The following is a 17,562-nucleotide window of genomic DNA, read 5'->3' as shown; positions in this document are numbered from 1 at the left end:
CCCTTCACCAATCACCTCAATCTCTCTTCCCCATCACCTCTTCACCACTCACATCTGTCCACTCTTCCCCATACACCCCACCAAGCTTCAAAATTCAAAAATCACTTTCCCACCCAAACCCACCCAATATGGCCGAATCTTAACCCCTTTCCCTCTACTATATAAACCCCTCCATTCTTCTTCCTTTTCACATAACACAACCCTCTCTTCTCCTCCTTGGCCAAAACACTACCCTCTCTCCCTCTCTTCCATATCTTCTTCTTCTTCATCTATTCTTTCTTCTCTTGCTCGAGGGCGAGCAATATTCTAAGTTTGGTGTGGTAAAAGCATAGCTTTTTTTTTGTTTTTCCATAACCATTGATGGCACCTAAGGCCAGAGAAATCTCTAGAAAAGGGAAAGGGAAGACAAAAGCTTCCACCTCCGAGTCATGGGAGATGGAAAGATTCATCTCAAAAGTCCATCAAGACCACTTCTATGATGTTGTGGCCAAGAAGAAGGTGATCCCTGAGGTCCCTTTCAAGCTCAAGAAAAATGAGTATCCGGAGATCCGACATGAGATCCAAAGAAGAGGTTGGGTAGTTCTGACCAACCCCATTCAACAAGTCAGAATCTTAATGGTTCAAGAGTTCTATGCGAATGCATGGATCATTAGGAACCATGATCAAAATGTGAACTCGAATCCAAAGAATTATCTTACAATGGTTCGGGGGAAATACTTAGATTTTAGTCCGGAAAATGTGAGGTTGGCATTCAACTTGCCCATGATGCAAGGAGATGCACGCCCCTACACTAGAAGGGTCAACTTTGATCAAAGGTTGGACCAAGTCCTTATGGACATATGTGTGGAAGGAGCTCAATGGAAAAGAGACTCCAAAGGCAAGCCGGTTCAATTAAGAAGACTGGACCTCAAGCCTGTGGCTAGAGGATGGTTGGAGTTCATCCAACGCTCAATCATCCCCACTAGCAACCGATCTGAAGTTATTGTGGATCGGGCCATCATGAATGGAGAGGAAGTAGAAGTTCATGAAGTCATCTCCCTTGAATTCTACAAAATAGCCGAAAAGTCCTCCACCATGGCAAGGCTAGCTTTTCCTCATCTTATTTGCCATCTATGTTACTCAGCTAGAGTTATCATAGAAGGAGATATCCCCATTGAGGAGGATAAGCCCATCACTAAGAAAAGGTTGGAGCAAACAAGAGAGCCCACTCATGGATTCCAAGAGACGCATGAAGAAGCTCATCACCAAGAAATCTCGGAAATGCCTCAAGAGATGCACTTTCCTCCCAACAATTATTGGGAACAACTCAACACTTCTCTAGAAGACTTGAGTTACAATATGGATCAATTAAGGGTGGAACATCAAGAGCACTCTATCATTCTCCATGAAATTAGAGAAGATAAAAAAGCAATGAGGGAGGAGCAACAAAGGCAAGAAAGAGACATAGAAGAGCTCAAAGACATCATTGGTTCTTCAAGAAGAAAGCGCCACCATCACTAAGGTGGACTCATTCCTTGTTCTTATTTCTCTATTGTTTTTTCGGTTTTTATGCTATATATTTGTTTATGTTTTGTGTCTTTACTTCATGATCATTAGTATGTAATAACTATGTCTTAAGGCTATGAATAATTCCATAAATCCTTCACTTCTCTTAAATGAAAAATGTTTCTAATACAAAAGAACAAGAAGTACACGAGTTTCGAATTTATCCTTGAAATTAGTTTAATTATATTGATGTGGTGACAATACTTTTTGTTTTCTGAATGAATGCTTGAACAGTGCATATTTTTTATCTTGTTGTTTATGAATGTTAAAATTGTTGGCTCTTGAAAGAATGATGAATAAGAGAAATGTTATTGATTGTATGAAAAATCATAAAATTGATTCTTGAAGCAAGAAAAAGCAGTGAAAAAGAAGCTTGCGAAAAAAAAGTGGCGAAAAAAATTATAAAAAGAAAAAAGAAAAAGCAAGCAGAAAAAGCCAATAGCCCTTAAAACCAAAAGACAAGGGTAAAAAGGATCCAAGGCTTTGAGCATCAATGGATAGGAGGGCCCAAGGAAATAAAATCCAGGCCTAAGTGGCTAAATCAAGCTGTCCCTAACCATGTGCTTGTGGCATGCAGGTCCAAGTGAAAAGCTTGAGACTGAGTGGTAAAAGTCATGATCCAAAGCAAAAAGAGTGTGCTTAAGAACTCTGGACACCTCTAATTGGGGACTTTAGCAAAGCTGAGTCACAATCTGAAAAGGTTCACCCAGTTATGTGTCTGTGGCATTTATGTATGTGGTGGTAATATTGGAAAACAAAGTGCTTAGGGCCACGGCCAAGACTTATAAAAGTAGCTATGTTCAAGAATCAACATACTTAACTATGAGAATCAATAACACTATCTGAACTCTGAGTTCCTATAGAAGCCAATCATTCTAAACTTCAAAGGAAAAAGTGAGATGCCAAAACTGTTCAGAAGCAAAAAGATACAAGTTTCGCTCATCTAATTAGAACTAATACTCATTGATATTTTGGGATTTATAGTATATTCTCTTCTTTTTATCCTAATTTATTTTCAGTTTCTTGGGGACAAGCAACAATTTAAGTTTGGTGTTGTGATGAGCAGGTAATTTATACGCTTTTTGGCATTGTTTTTAGATAGTTTTTTAGTAGGATCTAGCTACTTTTAGGGATGTTTTTATTAGTTTTTATGTAAAATTCATATTTCTGGACTTTACTATGAGTTTGTATATTTTTCTGTGATTTCAGGTATTTTCTGGCTGAAATTGAGGGACCTGAACAAAACTTTGATAAAAGGCTGTCAAAGGACTGCTTATACTGTAGGATTCTGACCTCCCTACACTCGAAATGGATTTTCTGGAGCTACAGAACTCTTAATGGCGCGCTCTCAACGGCGTTGGAAAGTCGACATCCAAAGCTTTCCAGAAATATATAATAGTCCATACTTATTCGAGATTAGATGACATAAACTGGCGCTCAATGCTAGTTCCATGTTGCATTCTGGAGTCAAACGCCAGAAACACGTCACGAACCAGAGTTGAACGCCAAAAACACGTTACAACATGGCGTTCGACTCCAAGAAAAGCCTCTGCACGTGTAAAGCTCAAGCTCAGCCCAAGCACACACCAAGTGGGCCCCAGAAGTGGATTTCTGCATCAATTACTTACTTCTGTAAACCGTAGTAGCTAGTCTAGTATAAATAGGACATTTTACTATTGTATTAGACATCTTTGGATTATTTTTGGATTACCTTAGGATCCTTTGATCACGTTCATGGGGGCTGGCCATTCGGCCTTGCCTGGACCACTATCACTTATGTATTTTCAACGGTAGAGTTTCTACACACCATAGATTAAGGGTGTGGAGCTCTGCTGTACCTTGAGTTTCAATGCAATTACTACTATTTTCTATTCAATTCAGTTTATTCCTGTTCTAAGATATTCGTTGCACTTCACCATGACGAATGTGATGATCTATGATACTCATCATCATTCTCACCTATGAACGCGTGACTGACAACCACTTCCGCTCTACCTTAGACTGAGCGCATATCTCTTGGATTCCTTAATCAGAATCTTCGCGGTATAAGCTAGAATTGATGGCGGCATTCATGAGAATCCGGAAAGTCTAAACCTTGTCTGTGGTATTCCGAGTAGGATTCAGGGATTGAATAACTGTGACGAACTTCAAACTCGCGATTGTTGGACGTGATGACAAACGCAAAAGAATCAATGGATTCTATTCTGACATGATTGAGAACTGACAAATGATTAGCCGTGCTATGACAGAGCATTTGGACCATTTTCACTGAGAGGATGGAATGTAGCCATTGACAACGGTAATGCCCTACATACAGCTTGCCATGGAAAGGAGTAAGAAGGATTGAAGGAAGGCAGTAGGAAAGCAGAAATCCAACAGGGACAAAGCATCTCCGTACACTTATTTGAAATTCTCACCAATGATTTACATAAGTATTTTTATCTTTATTTTCTGTTTATTTATTATTATTATTCGAAAACTCCATAACCATTTATTATCCACCTAATTAAGATTTACAAGATGACCATAGCTTGCTTCATGCCAACAATCTCCGTGGGATCGACCCTTACTCATGTAAGGTTTATTATTTGGACGACCTAGTGCACTTGCTGGTTAGTTGTGCGAAGTTGTGAAGAAAGTGCTGAGTTAGTAGATGTGCATACCAAGTTGAACGCCATTATTAGAGATCACAATTTCGTGCACCACTCGTCACATTCATCCAATCCTTGAATCCTACTCGAAATACCACAGACAACGTTTAGACCTTCCGAATTCTCAAGGATGCTGCCAATGGATTCTAGCTTATACTACGAAGATTCTGATTAAGGAATCTAAGAGATACTCATTCAGTCTAATGTAGAACGGAGGTGGTTGTCAGGCACACGTTCATGGGTTGAGAATGGTGATGAGTGTCACGGATCATCACCTTCTTCATATTGAAGCGCGAATGAACATCTTAGATAGGAACAAGCGTGTTTGAGTAGAAAACAGAAATAATTACATTAATTCATCGAGACGCTGCAGAGCTCCTCACCCCCAACAATGGAGTTTAGAAACTCATGCCGTCACAAAGTATAAAGTTCAGATCTAAAAATGTCATAAGATACAAAATAAGTCTCTAAAAGTTGTTTAAATACTAAATTGGAAACCTAGGTTTACAGAAAATGAGTAAACTAAGATAGATGGTGCAGAAATCCACTTCTGGGGCCCACTTGGTGTGTGCTGGGGCTGAGACTTGAGCTTCTCACGTGCCTGGGCTGTTTCTGGAGTTAAACGCCAGGTTGTAACCTGTTTCTGGCGTTTAACTCCAACTCCCAACTTGTTTCTGGCCCTGAACGCCAGAATGCAACATGGAACTGGCGTTAAACGCCAATTTACGTCATTTATCTTCGTGCAAGGTGTAAATGATTATATATTGCTGGAAAGCCTGGATGTCTACTTTCCAACCCAATTTAGAGCGCACCAATTGGACTCCTATGACTCCAAAAAATCCATTCTGAGTGTAGGAAGGTCAGAATCCAACAGCATCAGCAGTCCTTTTTCAGCCTGAGTCAGATTTTTGCTCAGCTCCCTCAATTTCAGCCAGAAAATACCTGAAATCACAGAAAAACACACAAACTCATAATAAAGTCCAGAAATATGATTTTTTCCTAAAAACTAATAAAAATATACTAAAAACTAACTAAAACATACTAAAATCTACACGAAATTACCCCCAAAAAGTGTATAAAATATCCACTCATCAAAAGCATTCTTGAGTCTCAATTTCAGTTAGATATACTTTTCATGCTTTGAGTACAATGTGAAGTAGACAAGTTAAAGCATGTTTATATTTTCTTTTCCTAACTATTGAACTGTTATTAAAAAATGCGCAAGATTACATAACCCATTTTTCATATTTGAAGACGTACGTGGCATCACGTTGATCCTTGGACTTAAATCAATTCCATTAATCTGTTAACCCCTTTAACTACTAATTGTATTTCTTGATTATATTTAGATGAAAATATAATTGGAGATCAATTGTACTCAAATAATCCGTTTTCTTTGTCCCCAAATCTCAATTCATAAATATTTATAATCATATAACACACACTGCTGTATATCCATGGGGGCAAGCTCATCAAAAAGATCTAAGTGTCCGGCCACACTTACGACATAGGGTTAGCAGGGTATCGAGTCTCAACCTAGAGCACGTGGTGGCAAGCCACTGCTTTCACCCAGGGAAACTCATATCTCAGATATTTGGAAGTGCAACAACCACATAAGCAATCAATATTCATATATTCATAATCAGCCATAATTCATTATCAATATAGCCATCCAGCTCATAATATAAACAGCACATCCACCATCATCAACAGTAAACGCATATAATTATTATCAACCATGAATCATAATTAATTCACCTCTTTCTTCATCAACAAAATACCTTCTTCACAGTCCTCATTATACTTCATTACCCAAAATCCACCTACCAGGCTTTAAACAAGAGTAAAAAGAATTTTGAAAGTTGGAGAAACGCATTAAAATAAAAAATAAGGTTTTGGAAAAACAGAGGCTCGCGGTACATGACCCCCTGCTCACGTACGGAGGAGCGCAACCGTAGCGTATGCTCGCGTTAGGTGTCACCTTTTGCGTGCACGTCCCTGCAAGATTTGGACCTCTCGCGTAGGTGTCACTAATGCGCGTAGGCGAGCCCCTCAACCCGAGTGCATTGCTCGCGTCGCGTGCCATGTGGTCGCGTACGCAACCAAAGAAAATGCACATCCGCATACGCGACAAACATCTCGCGTACGCGAGCCCTTTGGACAGTGTCCAATGGGCGCGTCGCGTATGTTCCTTGTGTACGCATGCATATAAGAAGTTTCAAAAAGATGTTAAGTCTAGAATCCCTATTTTGCACTCCAAACTTTGATTGCACATAACTTTCTGGTTTTAAAACATTTTTCCTTCGTTCTTCAAATGGTGTAAACCTTTTGGACCAAATTTTCTTTCTAGAAAAATATGATAAAAATTGGATGTTCGGAGGCCAAGTTATGCTCCACCAAATTTGGTCAAAATCATAGTTTTCATTAAACTTTACAAACCTTCACTTTCAAAAACATACCAATTTCAAACCTTTTAAAAACTAGCCCAAAGCTTACCATATCAGCATCAAACACTCCCAACACATATTTTCAACCTCCTCATTCATCCCACAACTTACCAATCCTCCACTTTCATCAATCTCAACACAATATTTCAAGTTCAACAATATTCAAATTCATTAACCATTATGCATATCAATCAATATCATATGCAAATTACATATGTCATTAATAAGAGCATCAATCACAACCTCCAAACCATTAACCACATACATAATAATCCATCTCAACCAATAAACAATATCAAAAATTCAATTCCTATCTTACGATCAGTAGCCTAAGTCTTCACGACACATTATATTTTAGATACGAGAAACCGAAACCATACCTTGGCCGATTCCCCGATAAACCCGGAACACCTCAAGCGTTCCCGTACCACAAGCTATTAACCTCAACCCCTCACCAATGAATCCTAGCTTCCAAAATTGATCTCAAGCTTCCATTCTCTTCAAATGAGTTCCAATTTCACAAGTTCGACTTCCAATTTGATTTTACACCAACAATATTCAATCTAATCCACATATATAACTATAATTAATTCCTAAACTCAAAATATCAAAAATTCACAAGAGGGTTAGGGTTTGTATCTTCTCCAGATATCATAGGATCATAACCCAAGAATCTCCTCAAGTTAGATTGATCCTAAACACATCAAAACAACAAAATCTCAAAACGACAAACACTAAATTTTCAAATTGGAGAAGAGAGAATAGAAACTAGGAATGTGGTTTTTATACCTAATCAATGACTGAGTTTTGTAGAGCTCAACGCTGCGGACCTGTGACCGCAAACGGTGTAGTGATTGGAGCTCGGAGTGAAAAATTATGTGCATTTGATTAGAAGTGAGGGTTGTGTTTTGGAAGATGTTCTTCCCTTCCCTTGGTTGAGCTTCAGCACTTCAGCATGCATGTGGAGAGTGAAATGAGCTGAGCTCATTTGTTTAAGTGAGTGGGTTGGGCCCACAGGCCCGATTTGGGTTCGGTTTGACCGGTTTGGTCCGTTCGGCCCAATCTTGGGCTAAATTTTTTTAAAATTAGTGTCAAAATTCTTGTTTTAATTAGCTTTATCATATTAAACTATAAAATTTAATTTTTTAATTTTCTTGAATAAATATTAATTTATGAGTTAATTATTTATTAAGTTCTGAATAGACAATTTGTGTTCTTATATATATATATGTATATTGTAAAATCCCGTAAGATAATAAATAATTAATCAATAAGTTAATTATGGGTTAAGGGAATTAAGGAATTAAATTTTATAATTATAAGGAGTAAAAATATTAAAAACATAAATTAAAATACTAATTTTAAAGATTTTGGTAAAAAACTGGGTCAACGGGCCAAACCGATTGAACTCGGCCAAACAAGCCCAACCAATAAAACCTTTCCACACTTAATGAAGCCCCCACTTTCCCTTCCATTCGGCAACACATGCTGAAGAGAAGAGGCAAACTTTGAACCCCAGTTTCCATTTCAACTCAAATTTCAAATCGTTGTAACTTTCAATTCGAAGCTCCGATTAACGAGTTGTTTGTTGCCACGCGTTCATCTTGTCGAGCTCTTCAATACTATTTGAACAAAGTAGTAAGAAAATTCAAATTCTATGCCCAACTGTCCCTTCTTTGCATTTTTGCAAATTTGGGTTTTAGTATTGAAAGAGTTTGTGATTTTGATGGTTTAGGAATAACTTAGGGTGGATAACAATTGGATTTTACCCCAATCATTAATGGGTAAGTGATGAGCGGATATTTTATACGCTTTTTGGGGGTAATTTCATGCAGATTTTAGCATGTTTTAATTAGTTTTTAGTAGAATAATATTAGTGTTTAGGCAAAAATCATATTTCTGGACTTTACTATGAGTTTGTGTGTTTTTCTGTGATTTCAGGTATTTTCTGGCTGAAATTGAGGGAGCTGAGCAAAAATCTGAGTTAGGCTGAAAAAGGACTGCTGATGCTGTTGGATCCTGACCTCCCTGCACTCGAAATGGATTTTCTGGAGCTACAGGAGTCCAATTGGCGCGCTCTCAACGGCGTTGCAAAGTAAACATCCAGGGCTTTCCAGCAATATATAATAATCCATACTTTGCGCGAAGAAAGACGACGTAACTTGGCGTTGAACGCCAAGTACATGCTGCTGTCTGGAGTTAAACGCCAGAAAAACGTCATAATCCGGAGTTGAACGCCCAAAACACGTTATAACTTGGAGTTCAACTCCAAGAAAGGCCTCAACTCGTGGATAGCTCTAGTCCCAGCCCCAGCACACACCAAGTGGGCCCCAGAAGTGGATTTCTGCACCAATTATCTTAGTTTACTCATTTTCTGTAAACCTAGGTTACTAGTTTACTATTTAAACAACTTTTAGAGACTTATCTTGCACCTCATGACATTTTTCAGATCTGAATTACATACTTTTTGATGGCATGAGTCTCTAAACTCCATTGTTGGGGGTGAGGAGCTCTGCGGCGTCTCGATGATTTAATACAATTCCTTTGTTTTCCATTCAAACACGCTTGTTCTTATCTAAGATGTTCATTCGCTCTTAATTATGGAGAAGGTGATGATCCGTGACACTCATCACCTTCCTCAATCCATGAACGTGTGCCTGACAACCACCTCCGTTCTACATCAGATTGAATGAGTATCTCTTAGATTCCTTAATCAGAATCTTCGTGGTATAAGCCAGATTGATAGCGGCATTCATGAGGATCCGGAAGGTCTAAACCTTGTCTGTGGTATTCCGAGTAGGATTCTGGGATTGAATGGCTGTGACGAGCTTCAAACTCCTGAAGGCTGGGCGTTAGTGACAGACGCAAAAGAATCAATGGATTCTATTCCAACCTGATTTTGAACCGACAGATGATTAGCCGTGCTGTGACAGAGCATAGGAACGTTTTCACTGAGAGGATGGGAAGTAGCCATTGACAACGGTGACACCCTACATAGAGCTTGCCATGGAAGGGACTTTGCGTGTGGAGAAGGATTTCAAGGAAGAGTTGAAGTCAGAGGACAAAGCATCTCCAAAACTCCAACATATTTCTCATTACTGCACAACAAGTAACGCTATTATTCTCTTTTATTTTTCCAATCTAATAATTCCAACTGATAATTCTAATTAATATCCTGACTAAGAATAATAAAATAAACATAGATTGCTTCAAACCAATAATCTCCGTGGGATCGACCCTTACTCACGTAAGGTATTACTTGGACGACCCAGTGCACTTGCTGGTTAGTTGTACGGATTAAAAATTCGTGCACCAAGTTTTTGGTGTCGTTGCCGGGGATTGTTCGAGTTTGAACAACTAAAGGTTTATTTTATTTCTTAGATTAGGAAGATTTTGGTAATTGGGTCAGAGTCTTTTATTTTCTTTTCAAAAATATTATTTTTCTTTATTAATTTTTAATTTCTCTTTGAGTCTAGTGTCTTATTCTAAGTTTGGTGTCAATTTCATATTTTGTATTTTCTATTTAATATTTTCGTATTAGTGTCTGTGTTCTTCATTGATCTTCAAGTTGTTCTTGTTTATTTTGCTTGTTTGATCTTGAGTTTTTCTTGTTTTGTGTCTTTTCTTGTTTTTCTTGTGCTTTTTCAAAATAGTAACTTTCAAAAAAAAAAATTTACTTATATCCATAAATATAATACATTTTTTTAAAAAAAAAAGAAAAATCAAATCAACTCTGAAGTTGCTGCCCATTTTGCTGAAGCTTTAGTAGTTGTTCTTCATAATTGGGTATCTTCTTTGGAATCTTTTTCAAAAATAATTTTTCTTTTATTGAATCTTGTGCCAAACTTTAAGTTTGGTGTTTTCTTGTTAAGTTTTTTTTTAATTTTCGAAAATTTATCTTGGTTTTCTAAAAATTTTAAGTTTGGTGTTCTTTCTTTTGTTCTTGGTGTTCTTGTGAATTTTCAAAGTGTTCTTGAGCCTTTCTTGTGCTTTGATCTTAAAATTTTTAAGTTTGGTGTTCCTTGGTGTTTTCTCTCCAAAATTTTCGAAAATAAGGAATATTGGATCTAAAAATTTTAAATCTTGTGCATACTTTTCTCTTTCATCATAAAATTTAAAATTCAAAAAAAAAATATATACTTTCTAACTAATTTTGAACTACATTTTTCGAAAATTTTATATAAAAATTCAGATTTCAATTTCGAAATATTTTCAATTTCTTTTATTTGTCTTGTTTTTATTTTATTTTATAAAAATTAATTTTTTTTATAAAATAAATAATAGCAACATACATATCATCTCTTTTATTCTATCATGGAATTAAGTGGGAATGATCAGTCCAGGAGGACTCTGGGGTCTTATGCTAACCCCACTACTGCTTCATATAGGGGTAGTATCTGTATACCCTCCATTGGAGTTAGTAGCTTTGAGTTGAATCCTCAGCTCATTATCATGGTGCAGCAAAACTGCCAGTATTCTGGTCTTCCACATGAAGAACCTACAGAGTTTCTGGCACAATTTTTACAATTTGCTGACACAGTACATGATAAAGAAGTGGATCAGGATGTCTACAGATTATTACTATTTCCATTTGCTGTAAAAGATCAAGCTAAGAGGTGGTTAAATAACCAGCCTAAGAACAGCATAAAAACATGGAAACAGCTGTCAGAAAAATTCCTGAATCACTATTTCCCTCCAAAACGGATGACACAGCTAAGGCTAAGCATCCAAGGCTTCAAACAAGGAGATAATGAATCCCTTTATGATGCCTGGGAGAGATACAGAGAGATGCTAAGAAAATGCCCCTCTGAAATGTTTTCAGAATGGGTGCAATTAGACATCTTCTACTATGGGCTTACAGAAAAAACTCAGATTTCTCTAGATCACTCAGCTGGTGGATCTATACATATGAGAAAAACAATTGAAGAAGCTCAAGAGCTTATTGATACAGTTGCCAGAAATCAACATCTGTACCTAAGAAGTGAATCTTCCATGAAAGAAGAAGCTAAAACAGTAACTGATGAACTCAGTCCTGTAGATCAGGCTAATGAATTCAATCAGCAATTACACTTTCTAACTCAGCAGCTAGCCGAATTCAAGGAAATATTACAGGAAACAAGAATGGCTAACAGGAATATGGAAGTGCAACTAAAGCAGACAGAAAAGCAACTGTCAAAACAAATAGCAGAAGAATGCCAAGCAGTTCAATTAAAAAGTGGGAAAACATTAAATACCTCACTTCAAAGCAGCAGGAAGCCAAGAAATGAACAGATGTCTACTCAAAATCCCTCTGAGGACAATCAGAGCCCAGAGAGGAATAATGCTGGCGCTGAACGCCCAGACCATGCTCATTCCTGGCGTTCAACTCCAGAAACAAGCATGAATCCGGCGTTGAACGCCCAAAGGGAACATGGTTCTGGCGTTCAGACGCCAGTAAAAAATGGGGAGATGGCGTCTAACGCCACTCCAGCTTCCACCCCTGGCATTCAAATGCCAGTGGGGGATCAGTCACATACAAGTGCTGATGACAACCCTTCTAAAAAGGCTTCCCAACCCACTTCTGTAGGTAATAAACCTGCAGCAACTAAGGTTGAGGAATACAAAGCCAAAATGCCTTATCCTCAAAAACTCCGCCAAGCGGAACAGGATAAGCAATTTTCCCGCTTTGCAAACTATCTCAGGACTCTTGAAATAAAGATTCCGTTTGCAGAAGCACTTGAGCAAATACCCTCTTATGCTAAGTTCATGAAAGAGATCTTAAGTCATAAGAAGGATTGGAGGGAAACTGAAAAAGTTTACTGATACACGAAATTTTGATCAATACTTTTCACAACTCAAATAATCCCCGGTAATGAATCCAAAACCTTGGTGTTCAATACCATGGCATAAACACAACTTCGCACAACTAACCAGCAAGTGTACTGGGTCGTCCAAGTAATAAACCTTACGCGAGTAAGGGTCGATCCCACAAAGATTGTTGGTATGAAGCAAGCTATGGTCACCTTGTAAATCTTAGTCAGGTCAACTCAAATGGGTATGGGTGATATACGAATAAAACATAAAGATAAAGGTAGAGATACTTATGTAATTCATTGGTGGGAATTTCAGATAAGCGTATGAAGATGCTTGGTCCCTTCCGTCTCTCTGCTTTCCTACTGTCTTCATCCAATCCTTCTTACTCCTTTCCATGGCAAGCTTATGCAAGGGTTTCACCGTTGTCAGTGGCTACCTCCCATCCTTTCAGTGGAAATGTTCAACGCACCCTGTCACGGCACGGCTATCCATCTGTCGGTTCTCAATCAGGCCGGAATAGAATCCAGTTATTCTTTTGCATCTGTCACTAACGCCCCGCCTTCAGGAGTTTGAAGCTCGTCACAGTCATTCAATCATTGAATCCTACTCAGAATACCACAGACAAGGTTAGACCTTCCGGATTCTCTTGAATGCCGCCATCAGTTCTAGCCTATACCACGAAGATTCCGGTTAAAGAATCCAAGAGATATCCACCCAATCTAAGGTAGAACGGAGGTGGTTGTCAGGCACACGTTCATAAGTGAGAATGATGATGAGTGTCACGGATCATCACATTCATCAAGTTGAAGAACAAGTGATATCTTAGAACAAGAACAAGCGGAATTGAATAGAAGAACAATAGTAATTGCGTTAATACTCGAGGTACAGCAGAGCTCCACACCTTAATCTATGGTGTGTAGAAACTCCACCGTTGAAAATACATAAGAACAAGAGTGATCATTGGCTTCGGTCCCAGAGAGGGAACCAGAAGAACCAAGATCTGATCTAAGAACTAGATGTCCAAAAGATGAAAAATACAATAGTAAAAGGTCCTACTTATAGAGAACTAGTAGCATAGGGTTTACAGAGATGAGTAAATGACATAAAAATCCACTTCCGGGCCCACTTGGTGTGTGCTTGGGCTGAGCATTGAAGCATTTTCGTGTAGAGACTCTTCTTGGAGTTAAACGCCAGCTTTTATGCCAGTTTGGGCGTTTAACTCCCACTTTGGTGCCAGTTCCGGCGTTTAACGCTGGGAATTCTGAGGGTGACTTTGAACGCCGGTTTGGGCCATCAAATCTTGGGCAAAGTATGGACTATCATATATTACTGGAAAGCCCAGGATGTATACTTTCCAACGCCGTTGAGAGCGCGCCAATTGGGCTTCTGTAGCTCCAGAAACTCCACTTCGAGTGCAGGGAGGTCAGAATCCAACAGCATCTGCAGTCCTTTTTAGTCTCTGAATCAGATTTTTGCTCAGGTCCCTCAATTTCAGCCAGAAAATACCTGAAATCACAGAAAAATACACAAACTCATAGTAAAGTCCAGAAAAGTGAATTTTAACTAAAAACTAATAAAAATATATGATGAGCGGATAATTTATACGCTTTTTGGCATTGTTTTTAGTATGTTTTTAGTATATTTTAGTTAGTTTTTATTATATTTTTATTAGTTTTTAGTTAAAATTCACTTTTCTGGACTTTACTATGAGTTTGTGTGTTTTTCTGTGATTTCAGGTATTTTCTGGCTGAAATTGAGGGTCCTGAGCAAAAATCTGATTCAGAGACTGAAAAGGACTGCAGATGCTGTTGGATTCTGACGTCCCTGCACTCGAAGTGGATTTTCTGGAGCTACAGAAGCCCAATTGGCCGGCTCTCAACGGCATTGGAAAGTAGAGATCCTGAGCTTTCCAGCAATGTATAATAGTCCATACTTTGCCCGAGATTTGATGGCCCAAACCGGCGTTGCAAATCAGCCTCAGAATTTCCAGCGTTAAACACCGGAACTGGCATAAAAATTGGAGTTAAACGCCCAAACTGGCATAAAAGCTGGCGTTTAACTCCAGAAAAAGTCTCTACACATGAAAGCTTCAATGCTCAGCCCAAGCACACACTAAGTGGACCTAGAAGTGGATTTTTACGTCATTTACTCATTTCTGTATACCCTAGGTTACTAGTTCACTATTAATAGGATCTTTTGACATTGTATCTGTACCTCATGACACTTTACACGTTTCTCATTGTATCTTTTACAGCATGAGTCTCTAAACCCTATGGTTGGGGGTGAGGAGCTCTGCTGTGTCTTGATGGATTAATGCAATTACTACTGTTTTTCATTCAATCATGCTTGCTTCCATTCTAAGATATCACTTGTTCTTAACCTGGATGAATGTGATGATCCGTGACACTCATCATATTCTCATCTATGAACGTGTGCCTGACAACCACCTCCGTTCTATCTTAGATTGAGTAGATATCTCTTGGATTCCTTAACCAGAATCTTCGTGGTATAGGCTAGAAATGATGGCGGCATTCAAGAGAATCCGGAAGGTCTAAACCTTGTCTGTGGTATTCTGAGTAGGATTCAATGATTGAATGACTGTGACGAGCTTCAAACTCCTGAGGGCGGGGCGTTAGTGACAGACGCAAAAGAATCACTGGATTCTATTCCGGCCTGATTGAGAACCGACAGATGGATAGCCGTGCCGTGACAGGGTGCGTTGAACATTTCCACTGAGAGGATGGGAGGTAGCCACTGACAACGGTGAAACCCTTGCATACAGCTTGCCATGGAAGGAGCCTTGCGTGTTTGAAGAAAAAGACAGTAGGAAAGCAGAGATTCAGAAGATGGAGCATCTCCAAAACCTCAACCTGTTCTCCATTACTGCAAAACAAGTACTTATTTCATGTTCTTTTACTTTTCACAATCAACCCTGATAATTATTGATATCCTGACTAAGATTTACAAGATAACCACAGCTTGCTTCAAGCCGACAATCTCCGTGGGATCGACCCTTACTCACGTAAGGTATTACTTGGATGACCCAGTGCACTTGCTGGTTAGTTGTGCGGGGTTGCAAAAGTGTGATTGCAATTTCGTGCACCAAGTTTTTGGCGCCGTTGCCGGGGATTGTTCGAGTTTGGACAACTGACGGTTTATCTTGTTGCTTAGATTAGGACTATTTTATTTTTGTTGGTTTAGAGTCTTTTATTTGAGTTTAGTTTTAAATTTTAAGTTTGGTGTCTTTTGTGCTTTTATTCACTTAAAAATTTTTCAAAAAGTTGTTCTTGGTGTTCATCTTGATCTTCAAAGTGTTCTTGGTGTTCATCTTGACATTCAAAGTTTTCTTGTTTGTTCTCTTTGTTTTGATCTAAAATTTCTAAGTTTAGTGTCGTTCTGTTGTTTTTCTCTTTCCTCATTAAAATTTAAAAATAAAAAAATATCCTTTCCTTGTTTTACTCATAATTTTCGAAATTTTGCATTAAATTAGGCAAAGATTTTCAAAATCATATCTTTTCAATCATTTTTATTTGCAATCATATCTTCTCAATCATATCTTTTTCGAAATAATTCTCAATCATATCTTTTTAATTGCTAATTCCGAAATCTTTTTAATTAATTAATTAATTTATTTTTCAATTTGCTTTGATTTTATTTTTTGAAATTTTATTTTATTTTCCATTTATTTTATATTTTTTTCGGTCACCTTTAATTAAAAAAAATATATATATTTACTTTACTTGTGAATTCATATCATATTCCCTTTGTCCATCATGGACCTAAGTGGAATTGAACAGTCTAGAAGGACTCTGGGGTCATATGCTAACCCCATTACAGCTGCATATGGGAGTAGCATCTGTATACCTCCCATTAAAGCAAGCAGCATTGAGCTAAATCCTCAACTCATTATCATGGTGCAGCAAAATTGCCAGTATTCCGGTCTTCCACAGGAAGAACCTACTGAGTTTCTGGCACAATTCTTACAAATTGCTGACACAGTACATGATAAAGAGGTGGATCAGGATGTCTACAGACTGTTACTGTTTCCATTTGCTGTAAAAGATCAAGCCAAGAGGTGGTTGAATAACCAACCTACAGCAAGCATAAAGACATGGAAACAGTTATCAGACAAATTCCTGAATCAATTTTACCCTCCAAAAAGGATGACACAGCTAAGGTTGGACATCCAAGGCTTTAAACAAGAGGATAATGAATCCCTTTATAATGCCTGGGAGAGGTATAGAGGTATGCTAAGAAAATGCCCCTCTGAAATGTTTTCAGAGTGGGTACAGTTAGACATCTTCTACTATGGGCTTACAGAAAAAGCTCAGATGTCTCTAGACCACTCATCTGGTGGATCTATACATATGAGGAAGACGATTGAAGGGGCTCAAGAGCTTATAGATACTGTTGCTAGAAATCAATATTTGTACTTTAGCAATGAGTTCTCTACAAAAGAAGAAGTTATGGCAGTAGCCACTGATCCTAATCCTCAAGAACAGATAGTTGAGCTTAATCAGCAATTACACCTGATGACAAAATAGTTAGCAGAATTTAAAGAGATGCTCCAAGAAACTAAAATTGCTAACAAGAATATGGAAGCACAATTGAATCAGACAAGACAGCAACTATCCAAACAGATAACAGAAGAATGCCAAGCTGTTAAATTAAGGAGTGGGAAGACATTGAATGTATCAACTCAAAGCAGCAGAAAGCTAAGAAAGGAACAACTGTCAGAGGATGACCAACCAACTACCCAAAATCCCTCTGAGGACAGTAAGAGCCCAGAGAGGAATGATTCTGGCGTTCAAACGCCAAAAAAGGGTAAGAAAGTTGCGTTAAACGCCCAATGGGTAGCCACTTCTGGCGTTCAAACGCCAGAAAAGGGTTGCAATCTGGCGTTAAACGCCCAAAAAGCACCTAATCCTGGCGTTCAAACGCCACAAAGGGGTCAGACACTTGCAAGTGCTGATAACAACCCCCTTAAGCAGGCTTCTCCAACCACTTCTGTAAGGAATAAACCTGCAGCAACTAAGGTTGAAGAATATAAAGCCAAGATGCCTTATCCTCAGAAACTCCGCCAAGCGGAGCAGGATAAGCAATTTGCCCGCTTTGCAGACTACCTA

Source organism: Arachis hypogaea, chromosome 3 (assembly GCF_003086295.3).
Source record: "Arachis hypogaea cultivar Tifrunner chromosome 3, arahy.Tifrunner.gnm2.J5K5, whole genome shotgun sequence".
NCBI lineage: Eukaryota > Viridiplantae > Streptophyta > Magnoliopsida > Fabales > Fabaceae > Arachis > Arachis hypogaea.
Note: the sequence above shows the minus strand (reverse complement) of the source record.